The sequence below is a fragment of the Eutrigla gurnardus genome (genome assembly GCF_963514095.1).
Source record: "Eutrigla gurnardus genome assembly, chromosome: 16".
NCBI lineage: Eukaryota > Metazoa > Chordata > Actinopteri > Perciformes > Triglidae > Eutrigla > Eutrigla gurnardus.
The window spans coordinates 427,655-445,337 of record NC_139927.1 but is presented as its reverse complement, the minus strand read 5'-3'; the positions used below and the strand labels follow the sequence as shown (position 1 = coordinate 445,337).

Below are 17,683 nucleotides of genomic sequence, written 5' to 3'. Positions count from 1 at the left end.
GTTATATTCCTAATCTTAGTGTAATTCTCTATATTTGGTATCTGACAAAATGACTTATGATGCAGCATAGCTTCTTTTAAATGCATGCAAATGTGTTACACTTTACTTAACGCCAACAATGAAACATCATGATTAGGTATACTGCATTATAGATGCATCAATATGAACCTCACTTTACTTAAAGCATACATTGATAACTTATATATACTTATGGCATCCTATGAGTCCTTATAACAGTTGATTGTTGAGTGTGTGTATAGAGGGGTATAAGTAGTTATAATGTATTATAAGTCCCAGCAGCCAGCCTGTAGTTTATAACCGGTCAAGAGCACTCATAAGGCCCTTGGATTTATAAGTCAGTATAAGCTAGATTTATAACTGTTGATATAGTGCATCATAAAGCTTTATGTGTGTCTATGAGTGTAGTTGTAATGCATTATGATTGATTATGATGAGCATTATAATTTACTATGAATGTGCTCATAATGCACTATAGATGTGGTCTTCATAGAAAGTGTTACCCAAAACAGTAATTACTTTACAGTACATATCTTACATATTACTCTTTACATTATGCTACATCATACAGTACACAGAAATAAAAACAGTACTCACCAGGTGTTAATGTAGCAGCATGTATCAACGAAGCACACTCACAAATAAGTTTCTGTTCTGCTTCATGGGCCTTCTGTGGGTTTCCAAATGCTATGGATTTAAAACGTGGGTCCAGCAATGTGGCAAAGGTTAACAAGGTTGACGTTTCATAGGTGCCACATCTGGTTTGGATCCCATCTCTCAGCAGAGTGCCTAATGTACCAAACAAACACAAGCATTATTTATAACATTTAACATAATGATATGCATGGTCACATCTGGCATTGATGTTATTGCAACATAGCCTACCCATTTCAAGAGTCGGATTGTGTGTTGAGCCCCTCATTTTGTCGTTGACTTTATGTTGGATCATTCGGTAGAGTGGAATAAGCTTTGATGCAGAGACTCTTTCCTCCTCAGACAGCTCCACAGTTGCCAATTTGAATGGTCGAAGAAGATCCAAGCACTCCGAAATGACCTCACATTCCTAGTTGTTCAGAGGTGCTTGGTCTGTAGTCAGACAGGACAGGGAAGCAGCCACGGTCTCTCTTTCGTCATATAAACGTTGTAGCATGTCATATGTACTATTCCATCTTGTTTCAACATCTTGAATGAGTTTAAGGGCAGGCCTGCCCATACGTGTCTGCATCTCTGTTAGCTTCTCCCTGGCCTTGCAACTGGAGCGGAAAATGGCAACAATTTTTTTGGCCTTCAGGCGGATCTCATTCAGTGTAGTTTCTTCCACTGCCTTCTTCACAATCAAGTTCAGATTGTGGGCAAAACATGGCAAATGATAGAAGTTTTGGAGGTTCACACTCAGGACCATGTTTGCTGCATTGTCAGTCACCATGCAGTGTACCTTGGAGGTTAAACCGCACTCTTCCAGGAGCTCATGATTGGCCTGCATAATGTGCTGTGCCGTGTGTGTGTCATGAAACCGGGCAACACCAAGTACATACGTAGCCATCTCATCTTGGGGTGTGATGTAATGGCAGGTTATTCCAAGATAGCTCTCGGTGTTGATGGAAGTCCACATATCAGCAGTGAGCCTCACAGCCTTCTGCACCTCAACCTCGACCTTCTCCTTCGTGCTGGTGTACTTTTCAGTGACCATGTCAGTCAGCGCCTTCCGAGATGGGAGAACATAGTTGGGCTCAAGCTTATGCACAAAAGACCTGAAGCCTTGGTCCTCCACATGGTGAATGGCTGGAGATCCTTTACAACCATATCCACCAAAGCACCATCCAAATCCCTCTGCCTGTCTAAAAGAGCACAAAACAAATAAAAAACTTCAGACTATTAGACTGATCTCAAAATGCGATCAGCATTGCAAGGTGAATTTGAATGTATACAGTAACATTGTCACAGTGAATAAGTAGGAGAACGACCAGGTTTCCAATGCTCAGGAAATCCCACTACAATTTAAAAATGGAAAACAAGTATTTAAGCATACCTCTACTCAACGGTCTGGCATCAGTGGCAGCAGCAGCAGCAGCAGGCCTGGGGAGATCATTGTGAACCTCTGGGGTTAGAACTCCAGGATGAGTGCATCTCAGGTGGCGCATCATTGAGGATGTATTATTGCAATAGGCAAGCTGCCTATTACAAATCATACACCTCACCTTATTTGGGGTTTCCAGTGTGAAATGCTCCCACACCACAGATCGTGTTCTCTTGGGTGGGACTTCCATACCTAAGCCTCTAATCTTATCTAACAATAAAGTATAATATCTAATAATACTAATATCTAACAATAGGCTATATTACTAATTACAATATCTAATAATAATACTAATATCTAACAATATATACTCACTAAGTCACTCTCACAAAATCTCTAATTCTCTCTCTCACACTCTCTCTCAAACTCTCTCTCAAACTATGTCTCAAAATATCTGTCAAACTATGTCTCAAACTCCAACCACGAAAAGCCTCAAAGAACTTGTGTTTCTGCATGGTTTTTAAGCTTTTGAGATTGTTAATTGAACCAATGTAGTAATTGCACTGCAAGCCATGGCACCAATCGAAACTCAGCGATAGACGTTTCGAACCATAGAGGCGTTCCTTCAATCACTGAACAACAGTCACTTGACATGGGCGTCTCAGAAGCGCTGTTCGGCACATCGTTTCGAAACGTTTCGATCCGGGACTTCAGAGACGCGCCGACACGCCCGTTTCGGAAGTTACATCACTACTAACCACCCTTGTGTGTTTCTGCTGCAGCTTTTTGCTACCCGTTCCTGCCTGCCTGCCGCTCTCCCCGTCTCCCCGCATGTTTTGTTTCGGGACACCACAGCTTCTCAGTTAGAGAACTGTTTGTTCATCCTGAGGACGCCATTACCACGTGGAGGGACTGTGGACCTCACCTGTAGTGATGGTGAGATGAAGCCTCTTGAAACATCAAAGCCTCTCAGCCAGATGAACCACCAAAGTGGTTCGACCCCAAAGCTTCAAATATGTACGCTAGGGACACCTAGTGGTGAATGAAATTATGAAGAAAGTAAAAGAGTTTCCAGTCAACCTAACATAAGATGTTTGCTATATGTGCCGATCCAACATCAAATCATTTGAGAATTAAAGTCATCTCGGTGATACATGTGTGTGAGTGTGCCTTTCATAAATAGTTCTGAACTCAAGATAGAAAATAAGTCATTTGGTAAACCACAGACTTGGATTTGAACCTACAACACTTTGATGATGTGTCTCAGTCCTTAGCCACTACACCACCTGAAACATGAGATAGGAGTAATACTTATAAAGATATAATAGTAATCATTTGTAATATAAGTAATGGATGCATGGGGGTGGATTGTTGTAGCTCTATCCTAGATTCGAACTTGCAACACTTTGACAACAAGTCCAACTTCTTAACCGCTACACCACTGCCTCTTTGTAGTATGACCAGCAGTAGTAATAATTACAATAATTATGTATAATAATAATAATAATAATAATAATAATAATGATAAAGTGATTAGTCAAAGTGGTAGGCCTACACTGCAATTCCACCTTGGATTTGAACCTACAATGCTTTGATAATGTGCCCATTTTTATAATAATGATGTATAACAGTATATAAGAATAATTAATAAGAATACTGATAAGCCCACGAGTTAGTATTCGTGTATGAGGCATTTTTATAGTCATAATGTCCCGCCAATTGTATACCTGTATCACCGCGGTACCTGTATCGCGAAAAAGTACCACCTGTCCATTTCACCTCGTGCTGTGTTTTGGCTTCAAGTCTTCTACAATTTTTCGATCTTTTAAAATTCTGATTCAGAACGAAGAGAAAACTACGGAAGCTGGAGAAGAAAATAAACTGAAAAACCAGCAAAAACGGTTTCTTTGGAAAGATAACAGATCAGAAAGATAACCTGAACTGCCTCCATGAGCCATGTGTCTCAGCTTCTGCTGCAACTGTTAACTATATTCCTGAACCGGTTGAATTAGCTAGTTGATCTACAATAACTAACTCAAACTACAAAAAACGAATCATAGTTTTTAGAACTCCACCTGTCCATTTCACCTCATGCTGTATTTTGGCTTCAAGTCTTAAAATTCGTCTTAAAAATCGTTTTTTTTTTAATTCTGATTCAGAACGAAAAGAGAAAACTACGGAAGCTGGAGAAGAAAATGAACTAAAAAACTGTTAAGAATATATCAAAAAAAGTCAGAAGACAGTTTTTTTCAGTTTCTTTGGAAAGATAACAGATCAGACATTTACCATCACATTGCAACATGCAATGAGACCTTTGGTTTACCTTCCTGGATTGCCAAATTCTGGGTAAACAATGACTAAAGGAGTTCATCCATTGCTATAAAAAGAGACATGGATGTACTGGACCATCACAGAGATTTACATCACATTGCTCACTCAAGTTCTCTTTGACAGCCTCCTGCATACTTTGACTCAAAGAAAGGTAAGGACTAAATATGTATTCCTCATTTACTGACAGTAGGACCAGGACAGTTGTTAGACATCTGTTCAGTTGATATGTATTCTGGCTTAAAACCTGCATGATAAAAGGAGTAAAAATTAACAACTTTCTTCTTAAAAGTCACTAACTGTGGCCCCTGTCGTATATTTGCTTCTTGTTTTTCAGGATGAAGTGCATCGCGCTCTTTCTTGTGTTGTCCATGGTCGTCCTCATGACTGAAGTTGAAGGGGGTTTCACTTCCTATGGAGGTACAGTCGCAGAATCTATATTCATAGAACATATTTTATACATAGTTACGACACACGAGTGTGTACAATGAATGTCTATAACCCTCCACTATACCATGTGTTCATACTGATTACTCTACAAACACACGTTACTGGGACACTGTTACTGTTTTTCTGTGATTAAACATGAAGAGTTAACCTAATCTTGTTGTTCTCTTCTCTATTTAGCTCACAACGGAAACAATGGGTAAGTACTTCTGTTTCTACCATTGTTATTGTCATTTTTAAAGGTCCCATATTATGAAAAACAGGTTTTCTCTGGTCTGTACACCTATAAACTGGTCCTCCCTGAGCCTGTCAACTCCCAGGATGAGGAGAACAAGCGACTCCTGCATGCTCTCTGCAGCCCCCCCAACTGGTACAACGGCGCTCCTACAGGCTCTTCAGATTCAGCTCCCGTCGTTACGTAACGAAAGGAGTCATTTCCATCGGACTGCTTCAGTAACGATGGTCAATACAAAGCTGGCTTTGCCTCGACACTGACTCTCGTAAAAGGATCTCTCCCAACCATACGGGACCAGCAACTTCACCTGAGCCACATAGGCGAGCCATAGCCATACATCCACGTAAACATTGGTGCATGCTGCCGCTAGCGTTGACAGATGGAGCTCATTAGCATTTAAAGGTGCAGGCACAGAAAGAGCCTGTTCTCAGTAGAGCTCATTTGAGCAACTTTTGGACAGCTGAAATTCAGGACCATGGATGGGTTTGGGGCAATGCATATCAAATCCAGTGTTGTTGGACCTCTGACAGCTGTGCAGAATTGATGAAAATCAGTATAATAGGGGACCTTTAAATAAGAAACTACTATCATTACAATAAATATTAAACTCAATGCAACATTCATGTAATTGTGGAAGTAAATGTGATACAACTCATAGTACTAGTACAAAAACTACTACTTCAACTTCTTCTCTTCTATAATATTATGTTCTGCTGCTGAATCTTCTCTTCATCCACCAGGGGTATCTTCGTGGGCAATAACAACCAGGGGGGATCAGTGTCTGGTAACAACCAGGGGGGGACTGTGTGGGGTCTGCTTCTTGCTCTTCAACCTAAGAATTGTGAACTGCCAACACCATCTGTTCCAATTAAAGACATAATTGGTTGAAGGAGGAGTTTTAAAGTGGTTGATGAGAATGGTGTTGTGAACAAATAATCAATAAAAATAAATATAAAATTGAATTCTGTCTATTGTCTTATTTAAAAATTGAATTAAATGTTTTTTAAATGATCTGTTGTCAGGAAGTAATGGGAGGAGGAATTCTTTTAGGATTAACATATCATCTATATCCGTCCGTTTGCTCTTCCTGTGATAATATTTCAAACTTGGGTAGGGCATTTATTTCAGAAGCATGTTTTGATATATTTGTCAAAATTCTCTTTAAATCCTGAGAGCAATCACTCTGTCAACACCACAAATAGTGGACCTTCACTCGTAACACACTCAAGAGGCTCCAGCAAAAACACCAACATCCATCCAGCTTTGCATCATCTGTAACCATGGTAACAGCCGGTCCCAGCTGACAGGGTGAAGGCAGGGTACATGCTGGACAGGTTGCCAGCCTATCACAGGCCTGACATGGAGAGAGACAACCAGTGATGCTCACATTCACAGCTACAGGCAACTTAGAGTCATCAACTAACCAAACGTGCACGTATTGGATGTATATTATTATCGTCCTTAACTTCCTACATCAGTAATATCTAATGATAAGTCATCAGAGTCATCCAATTCTGTAAATTCTTGTTGACCCACAGGTGGTGCCCCAATTAATTAATGAGTGCTATTAATATATATATTAATACATATTGATATGTATATTATTATTGTCCTTAACTTCCTACATCATCAATATCTAACAATTAGTTCTTAACTAATTAATAGTGGTCATCATAGTAATTCAATTCTGTAAATTCCTGTTGACCCACAGCTGGTGCCCCAATTCTTTGAGTGCAGATATTAATATAAATATTCCTATATATCATTATGAATATTAATATTGTGCTTAAGCCCCTACAAAAGTGTTATCACAGAAATTTAACAACATGAGGAACAAAATGCAACTACGCTCCTGTGCTTCAACCACCACAACAACAAACCAAAATGGCTGCATGTGACCGGCTTCCCTTCTTGCCACTGCACACAGTCAGATCAGGACTATACAGATATGCTTCCATATAACCACCAACATATTCAAACTGGTGACAGAGCATCATTATATAATACATATATTATATAATATATATAATACATTATCATCAGTTCTGTGTCTGAAATCAAATTTCAAATATGGTGGTAATACTATGTATAATATAGCAAACACACGGGGTTGACACAAATAAACAAGAGTTCATGTTTGCACCTGGGACACCTTCCATAGTTAATGTTGCACCATGATGATGATCTGGTCTTGATCCTGATTCACTCTACAGAGAAGTCAGTCACCTTAATCATCGTGAGTCATCTTCTTCAAACCCACTGAATTTCATAACCGAGAAAGAGGAAGAAAGTAGAAGATCTGAGTTAAGTTCTGCATTAGAGGTATCAATCATCATTATAAAGTGTAGTACTTTTCATCTCTGCATGATGTTTACTTTGCTGCAAACTGCAGGAATAACATGAAGGGGTTTCATTCACAGAAGTATACGCACCTGAACTTGTGTCAGAGAATTTTGTGTTTTCCTTGACATGCATTAACATTTACATTTAGGACATGTGTTAGTGGGTCATGCTATGCAGTCGAGGAGGTGAAGTCTGAACAGGTGAGTCTTGAGTTTTTTTTCAGAAGAACACAGGAAATGAAGTGTTTGGTGCTGAAGCTTTCCACCATGAACCTGCCTATGCAGAGTACTACCTGAATAAAGTACCCTTTACATTGCAGGAAAAACTGCATCATATACTTTAGACTATAGGTCCAATCGCTTTCTGCTGTCAGTTTTTAAGTGTTTTTGTAGTTATTTTTGTCTGTGAATGTTTTGCCAGTTTTTGCATTTATTTTGTTTGTCTTTGTGGACACTCTGTATTTTGGGCCTTGAGTCTTTTATAGGTTTTCATTCTTTTAAATTTCTGATTCAGAACAAAGAGAAAACTACGGAAGCTGGAGAAGAAGAAAACACATTGAAAACAGTTATAGACTATAGAAAAAAAGTCAGAAGGCAGTTTTTTTCAGTTTCTTTGGAAAGATAACAGATCAGACATTTACCACCACATTGCAACATACAATGAGACTGCGTTTGGTTTACCTTCCTGGATTGCCAAATTCTGGGTAAACAATGACTAAAGGAGTTCATCCATTGCTATAAAAAGAGACATGGATGTACTGGACCATCACAGAGATTTACATCACATTGCTCACTCAAGTTCTCTTTGACAGCCTCCTGCATACTTTGACTCAAAGAAAGGTAAGGACTAAATATGTATTTCTTCATTTACTGACAGTAGGACCAGGACAGTTGTTAGACATCTGTTCAGTTGATATGTATTCTGGCTTAAAACCTGCATGATAAAAGGAGTAAAAATTAACAACTTTCTTCTTAAAAGTCACTAACTGTGGCCTCTGTCGTATGTTTGCTTCTTGTTTTTCAGGATGAAGTGCATCGCACTCTTTCTTGTGTTTTCCATGGTCATCCTCATGGCTGAAGTCGAAGGGGGTGTCATTATCAGAGGAGGTACAGTCGCAGAATCTATATTCATAGAGTGTGTAATGTGTGTTGTAGAATGTTTCCAGTTTGCGAAGCACAAAAACTAAAAGCACTTTCCAACTGTAGTGTTTGAACGCAGGACTTCAAGCATTAGCCGATCACTTGAATAACCAACCAATTTAATAAGGAAGTGATACATGGCATGTTGCCATGAAGGGCAACTGTTACTGTTTTTCTGTGATTAAACATGAAGAGTTAACGTAATCTTGTTGTTCTCTTCTCTATTTAGATCACAACGGAAACCATGGGTAAGTACTTCTGTTTCTACCATTGTTATTGTGTTTTTAAAGGTCCCATATTATGAAAAACAGGTTTTCTCTGGTCTCTACACCTACAAACTGGTCCTCCCTGAGCCTGTCAACTCCCAGAATGAGGAGAACAAGCGACTCCTGCATGGTCTCTGCAGCGCCCCCACTGGTACAATGGCGCACTTACGGGCTGTTTAGATTCAGCTCCCGTGGTTACGCAACAAAGTGAGTCATTTGTTTCTCAACCGAACTCCTCTGATGATAGGAGATATCGAGAGGGGGCGTTCATCACCGAGGTGAAGTTCGGTGTGTCCTGCGGTGAGACAGCTCTGAGATAGCGGTGTTTCACAATGTCGTCAGTCAGAGACACGCACATTGCTCTGTTGTTGGTTGTACAAATCAACATAAGTGCTTATATTCTGTCCCAGCTACAGAAGAACAGAACAGACGGCAGTTGCGTTTCATTTTTAATGACAATGTGCCGGCTACGGTCCGTGTTAGCTTGTATGTGTGTGCTAACTACTCCACATCGGACTGCTTCAGTAACGAGGGTCGGTACAAAGCTGGCTTTGCATTGACACTGACCCTCGTAAAGGATCTGTCCCAACCATACGGGACCCAGCAACTTCACCTGAGCCACATAGGCGAGCCATAGCGATACATCCACGTAAACATTGGCGCATGCTAGCGTAAGCGGCATCGTCTCCGTCTCTCTCCAAGTAGGCGATGACAGACGGAGCTGCTGTGTGAAATTGATGAAAATCAGTAAAATATGGGACCTTTAAATAAGAAACTACTATTGTTACAATAAATATTAAACTCAATGCAACATTCATGTAATTGTGGAAGTAAATGTGATACAACTCATAATACTAGTACAAATACTACTTCTTCTTATTCTTATTCTTCTTCTTCTTCTTCTTCTTCTTCTTCTTCTTCATCCACCAGGGGTATCTTCGTGGGCAATAACAACCAGGGGGGGGTTGTGTCTGGTAACAAGCAGTGGCAGCCCCTGATGGGTCTGCTTGTTCCTCTTCAACCTAAGAATTGTGAACTGCCAACACCATCTGTTCCAGAATAAAGACATAATTGGCTGAAGGAGGAGTTTTAATGTGGTTGATGAGAATGGTGTTGTGAACAAATAATCAATACATATAAAATCTAATGCTTTCTATTGTCTTATTTAAAAATGTAATTTAATGTTTGTGTTTTTAATGATCTGTTGTCAGGAAGTAATGGGAGGAGGAATTCTTTAAGGATTAACATATCATCTATATTCGCCCGTTTGCTCTTCCTGTGATAATATTTCAAACTTGGGTAGGGCATTTATTTCAGGAGCATGTTTTCATATATTTGTCAAAATTCTCTTTAAATCCTGAGAGCAATCACACTGTCAACACCACAAATATTGGATATTCACTCATAACACACTCAAGAGGCTCCAGCAAAAACACCAACATCCATCCAGCTTTACATCATCCTGGTTATGATTATATTCACTTTCTTTAATCCTTAGTTGGTCAATAAATACCCCTATATCATTAAGTTGTTGTCTGTGTATATTTCTTCTGAGTAGAATAAGCAAAGATCCCTATTTCAAGGATTTATGATCTAAGGAAGCGAGATTGATTTATTGAAATTATATTGAATGGTTCTCAACTGATTAATAGTGGTCATCAGTCATTAAAGTGAACTCTGTAAATTCCTGTTGACCCACAGGTGGTGCCCCAATTAATTAAAGAGTGCAGATATTAATATAAATATTCATATACTGTATATCATTATGAATATTAATATTGTCCTTAAGCCCCTACAATAGTGTTATCACAGAAATTTAACAACATGAGGAACAAAATGCAACTACGCTCCTGTGCTTCAACCACCACAACAACAAACCAAAATGGCTGCATGTGACCGGCTTCCCTTCTTGCCACTGCACACAGTCAAATCAGGACTATACAGATATGCTTCCATATAAACACCAACATATTAAAACTGGTGACAGAGCATCAAATGATTCTGTATGGATGGCACTACATCATTTTCCACCATAACTTTTCAGAGGAATAACAATACAGAGTATTTCCATAATATAATATAATACAATACATTATCATCAGTTCTGTGTCTGAAATCAAATTTCAAATATGGCGGTAATACTATGTATAATATACCAAACACACGGGGTTGACACAAATAAACAAGAATTCATGTTTGCACCTGGGACACCTTCTATAGTTAATGTTGATTCACTCTACAGAGAAGTCAGTCACCTTAATCATCGTGAGTCATCTTCTTCAAACCCACTGAATTTCATAACTGAGAAAGAGGAATGTGGCAGAGCGTCGGTAATGCTCCGACCTGTGTGTGCGCTCTCTCTCTCGCTCCGTAGCTCGGAGACCGGGCCGGGAGCGCGTGGTAAAACTGTGGACCGGGACCTGTATCTCGCAGTTCAGCAGCTATACAGACTTTTTCCCAGTTCCTGGACTCTGTTCTCCCCATGGTAGGACGTCGAGGGTGCACACTCGGCGCCTACATGGCACATACACATACACACACACACACACGCTCACCTGCTGCTGGGAGGTCAGGTGACCACGGACTGAACTAACATTATTGTTTGTATTGAAAATGGTCAAATTAGAGACTTCCAGTGTAAATAATGGTGCAGCCATATGGAGGGTTGTTAGTGCCATAATATTGGAGTGTAAGTGAATTGGTTTTATGTGTTTTGGGGCAAATTTTTTCCAAGTATGTTTCTAAACCCCTATGCTGGGTTAATTGGTTTGCCCAGGGGAGGGGCAAAGGGGGTATATAAAGGGAGCTCAGCTCACTTGAAGAGGGCTTTTTTGGTTGAGAGACATGTGGGTCCCAGTTGCTGCCGTGATTTTTGTAAAAATTGTAAATATTCCTGGTTTGGTGTAAATAAAATTCACCGCACTAAAGTTCGCCGACTGAGCCATCATCTTTCCATTGAAAAATAACGAACCCCGACATTTGGTGTCAGAAGTGGGATGGCCAGTCGAAGGGGGCCACCCGGTACACCGGAAGACGTACTGGACTGCGCTCACAAAAGCAGGAAGCAACTCCGGACAGAGCTGGGGAGGAGGCAGCCTGGGCCACAGAGGAAGAGGATGAAGGCAGTGCGGGAACTTCGGGTGACAGAGGGGAGCTGCTTGCGGTCATGAGAACCTAACTGTTGATATAGTGCATCATAAAGCTTTATGTGTGTCTATGAGTGTAGTTGTAATGCATTATGATTGATTATGATGAGCATTATAATTTACTATGAATGTGCTCATAATGCACTATAGATGTGGTCTTCATAGAAAGTGTTACCAAAATTCCTTTGCAACATTTTTTCAATTTGAGATATAGCCATTTCAAGCTCCCCGCCGCTATTTCGGCCGCCATCTTGGGAATGAGGGCTTTCTGGGAGGTATATTTTGGTATACTTTTAGTATGTTATTCAGCACACCAAATACTACTAGAATCCATTGAAAAACCTTTTGTATCAATTTTTTTGGGGTTAAGCCCTTTTTTTTCATAGATTGACTCACCTATACAGTTAGATACACAGAGGGATTGCCCTGACAGGTAAAACATTGGAAAGTGCAACTTCTGATCTTCCTTGGTCCTACATATCAATACAACACTCTTTTTTGCATTGTACTGTACGTCAAACTCAACCCCATACTCTGAGCATATATCCAACAGCTGCTGGAACCCAACAGTGCTGGGGGACATAATAGCCAAATCGTCTGCGTACATCAGATGGTTTAACAGAGTGTTCCCTATCAGACAACCTGTCTTACACTTCCCCAACTGCTTTGACAGGTTGTCCATGTATAGATCCTAACCTCTGTAGGATTCAACAGTTTCTTTCAAGGCATAGATACATAGATCTGTACTGTGCTTAGACTTAAAGCCAAATTGATTTTTTGTGGTGTAAATGAACTCACTCAGTCTATCTAGTAGCATCTTTTCTAGCACCTTTGAAAGAATGCTGGCTAAGGCAATGGGTCTATAGTTGTCCATACTCCCTATTTTACCTGCCTTGTCCTTAATGACTGGCACTAATGTGACTGTCAGCATGGTGTCTGGCAGTATACCATGTGTCATCAGCCCTGTGAGGCAGATGGACAGCAGTGCTGCTACTCTGGGGCTGGCTAACTGAAGATGCTCGGCAGTGATGTTATCCTTGCCACTAGCTTTGTTATCAGCTAGTTGCTCTATAGCATGATAAACCTCGTTGGGAGTAAAATGAATCACTTCCTCATTTAACTTACCCACACAATAGGGCTCACTTTTGATACAATTAAACAGAGCTGCATAGTGCTGCCTCCACCGCTCTGCTATATTGTCTGCACCAGATACACCTTCAATGTGGCATGGCAGTACTGTTTTGGCCCTATTTGTAGCTTTTACCTCTTTCCAAAACTCAGTGACATTGTTACCAAGCAAGTTTTCAGCCATAGAATGAGCTCTTACGGCTTGCTCATGCTTCCCAATAAAGCGCACTGCATATTTATATCTAGCATTAGTAAGTTTCTTGTGCTCTAAGTCTGGCCCCTGTCTGGGTCTACCAGCTATAACCCAGGTCCTATGAGCTGCCTTAGCGGCTTCTTGGTGATCTGCTACATACTTGTTCCAGCCAGGCTTGGTATTCTTAACCTTTCTGGGGTGAGTGTGTAGATGTCTACTGGCTTCATGTATAGCGCTCACTATACTATTATACATTTCACATAGGTCATTACAGTGAGTGACATCATCACAGTTAATATTTGGACATAAAATAGCATCCATGGGTAGCTGTACTTCCCTTAAGAGAACATCTGACCTCCCACAATAATACAAGACATCCTCTTTAGATAGTTTAGCCCAATCCACTTTGACCCTGTTAGCACCATCTTCTGTTGAACTGCTGCAGTCAGACAGGTAAGTGATCAGTGGTAGTCAACCCATACAAAATTTCAACTACTTCCAGACTTTCATGAGCATCGGCTGTACAGATTACATGATCCAGCCAGGATGTTGTGTGCCATGCTTCACTGATGTTAGTATAACTATCTACAGGCAGGAATTTCATGCTGGAAAGAACCAGTTTACTGTCATGACAGAACTGCATCAAGTGCTGACCAAAGAGAGATTAATCGTCAGAGATGTCTGCATTCAAATCACCCATCACAAATATATTTGCATATGTACATTCCTTAATATAAGAGTTTAAAAATGCCAACCTATTCATATATTCATCTTCATTTTTGTAGCAGTCATATGGGGTGTAAACATTTAAAATGATAAAAACATTAATATCATGCACAACTTTAATTGCAATACACCAGTCCACCTCTAATCTGATAATACTGATTATTGGATCATATTTCTTGCGCCACAAAATGGCCACACCTCCAGGTATTCTACCACGCACCATTCTGGTGCTTAAATCCGTTGTGGACTCTCCTGCTCCATGAAAATCACTGTGTACAGAATTAAGTTTATCAAGGTCCTGTTTGGCTAAAAATGTCTCTTGCATGCAGAGAATGTCTGTGGTCTCTAGTAGCTGGTCAACAACAACACGATGCGCTCTGTCCCCAGCACTCTGTCCTAGGCGCAAGCCTCGTGAGTTGTATGACACCACTCTGACCACCATCACTGTGGCTAGCACTGGGCATCATGTACCCCAGCCCCCATTACAGGCACATTCATCACTGACATTGGCCCCACTGTAGACTTGGGCTTGCGTGCCTCATAGAATCGCCGCACAAAAGTGCCTTCAGGCCACAGCTCTGGGTTGTACATTTCATCCACTTCTTTGCACTCTGCGGTTATTTTACATGAACTGAACCGGCTTTGTACAGTTTCTATCTTTTGACAGGTTACATCACGCCCAAGTTTATCTTTCATGTAACTAGTCAAAGTCTCAGTCTAAATCAGGTGAGAATTTTGTTGCAAATACACTCACCAGCTTAAACTTTATGACTTGGATGTCTCCACCAGTACCAGTCCCAACAATGCCACCAGTTTTCTTCCCTTTAGGAGGATTCAGGCGAGGTTTGGGCTTTACTGAAGCATTTTTGGGGACCTGTTTCCGACGGTTGTGGCTCCTCTTGTCCTGGACCAGGTTCCAGGGTGGGGTCGCTGCCATATCACTCCACTTCACATGAGGGTCTCCCTTTGCGGCGCTGGTTGGCCCGTCCAGGCCCGAGGCAGAACTCTCCACCTTCTGACTTGAGTCTTCCTCACTGGTCTGGCCCTCCATGCCATCTTGGGTCTTCTCACAGGCTTGGTGAATGGACGCTCTCTGACTTGTTCCAGGCTTGTTGGTTTGGGAAATAGGCCCTCTCTCCAGATTTATTTTAGGCTGCTCAATAGCACCCAGACGTTGGTTTATGTCTGTGGTGATAATCCGCAGATCATTACAGGTGTTTGTCTGCAGAGACACAGCCTGTTTCATGGTGATAATATCCGCACCTAGTTGTTCAATCTTGCCAAGCAAACAGGAAACATCAAGGCTGTTAAAATTCACAGGTGGTAGTTCATCAAGATGATGGGAAACAAACCGAGGAACATTTTCACCAGCTTCATTGAGAAGCTTAAGGCAACTCCTGACGTTCTTTGAGTCTTTTTGCAGCCCAGTGTGAGCCACCAGCTTGCGAGTAATACCTGGGCACAGTTCAAAGAGCAGTTTGGTGGAGTTTGTAATCCATTCTGATCCAAAATGGTCCACAGCCATCAAAACAATCTCATCCTGTTTCACAGTTTTGATCTTGATAAAAAGAAAGTTTAAAAACTCATCTTCCACAATCATTTTCCCTGTATCTGTGCAGTAGATTTCAGGTTTTGTTCGAATTTTGTTCCTGCCTGCTGCACTGCTGCCTGCTGCACCTCCACATGCAGCGGCAGCCATCTTAGGATGTCTTTAACGTACCTGAACTGCCTCCATGAGCCATGTGTCTCAGCTTCTGCTGCAACTGTTAACTATATTCCTGAACCGGTTGAATTAGCTAGTTGATCTACAATAACTAACTCAAACTACAAAAAACGAATCATAGTTTTTAGAACTCCACCTGTCCATTTCACCTCATGCTGTATTTTGGCTTCAAGTCTTAAAATTCGTCTTAAAAATCGTTTTTTTTTTTATTCTGATTCAGAACGAAAAGAGAAAACTACGGAAGCTGGAGAAGAAAATGAACTAAAAAACTGTTAAGAATATATCAAAAAAAGTCAGAAGACAGTTTTTTTCAGTTTCTTTGGAAAGATAACAGATCAGACATTTACCATCACATTGCAACATGCAATGAGACTGCGTTTGGTTTACCTTCCTGGATTGCCAAATTCTGGGTAAACAATGACTAAAGGAGTTCATCCATTGCTATAAAAAGAGACATGGATGTACTGGACCATCACAGAGATTTACATCACATTGCTCACTCAAGTTCTCTTTGACAGCCTCCTGCATACTTTGACTCAAAGAAAGGTAAGGACTAAATATGTATTCCTCATTTACTGACAGTAGGACCAGGACAGTTGTTAGACATCTGTTCAGTTGATATGTATTCTGGCTTAAAACCTGCATGATAAAAGGAGTAAAAATTAACAACTTTCTTCTTAAAAGTCACTAACTGTGGCCCCTGTCATATATTTGCTTCTTGTTTTTCAGGATGAAGTGCATCGCGCTCTTTCTTGTGTTGTCCATGGTCGTCCTCATGACTGAAGTTGAAGGGGGTTTCACTTCCTATGGAGGTACAGTCGCAGAATCTATATTCATAGAACATATTTTATACATAGTTACGACACACGAGTGTGTACAATGAATGTCTATAACCCTCCACTATACCATGTGTTCATACTGATTACTCTACAAACACACGTTACTGGGACACTGTTACTGTTTTTCTGTGATTAAACATGAAGAGTTAACCTAATCTTGTTGTTCTCTTCTCTATTTAGATCACAACGGAAACAATGGGTAAGTACTTCTGTTTCTACCATTGTTATTGTGTTTTCAACAAAGAAACTACTATCATTTCAATAAATATTAAACTAAATGCAACATTCATGTAATTGTGGAAGTAAATGAGATACAACTCATAGTACTAGTACAAACACAACTACTTCAACTTCTTCTCTTCTATATTATTATGTTCTGCTGCTGAATCTTCTCTTCATCCACCAGGGGTAACTTCGAGGGCAATAACAACCAGGGGGGTTCTGTGTCTGGTAACAACCAGGGGGGGACTGTGTGGGGTCTGCTTCTTGCTCTTAGACCTAAGAATTGTGAACTGCCAACACCATCTGTTCCAATTAAAGACATAATTGGTTGAAGGAGGAGTTTTAAAGTGGTTGATGAGAATGGTGTTGTGAACAAATAATCAATAAAAAATAAATATAAAATTGAATTCTGTCTATTGTCTTATTTAAAAATTGAATTAAATGTTTTTTAAATGATCTGTTGTCAGGAAGTAATGGGAGGAGGAATTCTTTTAGGATTAACATATCATCTATATCCGTCCGTTTGCTCTTCCTGTGATAATATTTCAAACTTGGGTAGGGCATTTATTTCAGAAGCATGTTTTGATATATTTGTCAAAATTCTCTTTAAATCCTGAGAGCAATCACTCTGTCAACACCACAAATAGTGGACCTTCACTCGTAACACACTCAAGAGGCTCCAGCAAAAACACCAACATCCATCCAGATTTGCATCATCTGTAACCATGGTAACAGTCGGTCCCAGCAGACAGGGTGAAGGCAGGGTACATGCTGGACAGGTTGCCAGCCTAGAGTTCTCAACGGGTCAGGTCGGCCCGACAAACCCGACTGGACCCGCAGGTTTGGGTCTAAAATACAAGCAAGTGACTCGGGTCGGGTCGGACCTCGGGCTTAATTTTTTCCGTTCAGTGAC

At 40.5% G+C, this 17,683-nt stretch overlaps 1 long non-coding RNA gene across 7 annotated transcripts in view; it reads left to right on the top strand.

The window, feature by feature from the left end:
• LOC311027023 overlaps positions 1-17,154 on the top strand; it is a 92,583-nt gene extending 75,429 nt beyond the window's left edge. Inside the window, exons 1-4 of one of the 7 annotated variants that reach the window (XR_014598550.1) lie at positions 4,502-4,517; positions 4,701-4,783; positions 4,991-5,009; positions 5,786-5,999. This is a non-coding gene — a long non-coding RNA (uncharacterized lncRNA). Of the gene's footprint in view, positions 1-4,501; positions 4,518-4,700; positions 4,784-4,990; positions 5,010-5,785; positions 6,000-8,030; positions 8,228-8,411; positions 8,495-8,756; positions 8,776-9,723; positions 10,321-16,040; positions 16,256-16,438; positions 16,522-16,728; positions 16,748-16,954 lie in introns of those variants that run through there. The other 6 variants (XR_014598544.1, XR_014598548.1, XR_014598545.1 and 3 more) reach the window with 6 other exon arrangements.
• The last annotated feature ends 529 nt before the right edge of the window (positions 17,155-17,683 follow it).